Here is a 1,902-nt window from a genome sequence, read left to right as displayed (position 1 = left end):
ACTCTGTCCAGGCGCTCAAACACCTGTCTGCAGCCAGCAATGTTTCCAGCATCTCCTCCATAGTAACTGTACTTGTACAGAAACGAGGGGAAACAAAAACATAAACAGATGAGGCCGCACAAATTTTTACCACCACGTGCACACTCTCATGCTTTAAGTCATTATTCTGCAAAAAGTCTGCATTCATTGAGGATGAATACACAATCATGTGACCACATCAATCAAGATAAAAAAAAAAGGTTTTAAACAGATATAACAGTTTTAGGAGGTGAAGTTGTTTCAGTACCAGAACTGGTTGACACGAGGCAAGAATGGTGATGGGCCCTGTCCCAGATGTTGGGCGGGCGTGGGTTCACTTGCCGTTCTTCCATCTCCATCTCGCATACTTCAGCCATAGAGCATGTTCGCGGTGGTCTACATCCAGTGCCCGCTCGTAAAAAGAAGCGAGCCTGGGGGGGGGAGGGTTAGACAACAAGTATGCCAAGTCCAAAATCCATCTGTAACATTCACACAGATTTCAAAAGGTATGGTTCACAAATCACTCACCTTCACAAAGTGAAAATGACAAGCATTAGCTACACTCTGGACTTCTTTCAGGCTCTCCTCCCATTGTGCGTATTTTACCAGTTGCTGATAACAGTACGATTCTTTCTGATGTTGTCTTCAAATCCCTATGAAAGGAGAGTCCAATATGCATCTAATTAAGATCAATGTATTTACTGTATTCTTCACAGGATTCGCAGACAATCGGAAATGATGAAATTGGCAGGTTGGCAGACCAACAGAATATCAACAGTAAAAGTGAAGTTTGAAGTGTAACCTATGTGTCCACTGTCACGGGGTTTACCTTCCGCTTCTTCAACTTGTAATCGTTCAACTCTTCTTCATCAGTGATTTTCTGTTTGGGCGGCGGTGGCAAAAAGCTCGAGCTCTCTCTCTTTGCCTCCCTGAGCAATTGCTCAGCTGTGATTTGTACCTCTGCTGGAAGCTTTGTTTTCACCTAACACCAAAACAAATTAAGACGTTAACTTTAAGAATGGGTGAAATTATTTGGAGACAATACTAGCTAGCTACATAGTACATGTTCCAAAAGGAAACCGTTCGAACTCGCAAGCTAATTACGTAACTAGCTAACTTCCTCACAGACATGACTTGGGTCAGAGTATCTAGCTTAGTTACGTTAGCTTGCTAAAATACAATTATTTGCTGTGCTTAGTTACCTTCGTTCGTCTCAAGTAGCTAAAAGTACTTGAACTACATTCGTACCAAAACGAAGGACAGGTCTTGTTGGGTTAGCAGCTTGAACCTGGCTAGGCCCATATAGACAATGGCTAACCAATAACTTACAAGTTCGCTAACGTTAGATAGCTAACTGTTTTTAAATGTTTTGTTACCTTAGCCACTTTCGGTATCCTCTGTTTCCTGCTGCAGTGGATGCCATTTTGCTCGGTACTATGGCAGAGTCAATGAGAAACTACTATTACAATTGAATCTATAAAACACAACGAACAGATAATAGTTTAGAATATTTTACAGCCGCCGTGGGCTCCGCCATGACACCTTCAAAACGTGCGTCAAACGTAACCTATGAACTGTAACCTTTCACCCCAAGACGTCACTGACGGTCTGTTTCTATGGTTACACACACAACCCCATCAGCACAGTGCCTTTACTTTCTTTGTTCGTTTATTACAGGAGGACAAAATATGTATTGACACTTTATGTTTCAATAATTAGCTAACCGTTAAGAGAGGACACCCTGATTGCATCCTTGATGTAAATTCAGAAGAATACATAGAGCTTGAAAAGGTTTCCATGATGCACATTTTACAAGAACGCTGGAGTTCTTCAAACGTAAACACTTGTTGATATTATACCCCATAGCTATTGGATTGTTAACTA

At 41.5% G+C, this 1,902-nt stretch overlaps 1 long non-coding RNA gene across 1 annotated transcript; it reads right to left on the bottom strand.

Moving 5' to 3' along the window:
* Positions 1-579: 579 nt before the first annotated feature.
* LOC111973417 (uncharacterized) lies at positions 580-1,600 on the bottom strand. Its single transcript, XR_002878575.2, has 3 exons — positions 1,395-1,600; positions 848-1,000; positions 580-671 (listed from the first exon to the last, which is right to left on the bottom strand). It is a non-coding gene; the product is annotated as an uncharacterized lncRNA (long non-coding RNA).
* Positions 1,601-1,902: the final 302 nt, after the last annotated feature.

This window comes from Salvelinus sp. IW2-2015, linkage group LG14 (genome assembly GCF_002910315.2).
Source record: "Salvelinus sp. IW2-2015 linkage group LG14, ASM291031v2, whole genome shotgun sequence".
Taxonomy (NCBI): Eukaryota; Metazoa; Chordata; class Actinopteri; order Salmoniformes; family Salmonidae; genus Salvelinus; species Salvelinus sp. IW2-2015.
The sequence above is the reverse complement of the archived record's forward strand: the minus strand, read 5'-3'. Positions and strand labels throughout refer to the sequence as shown.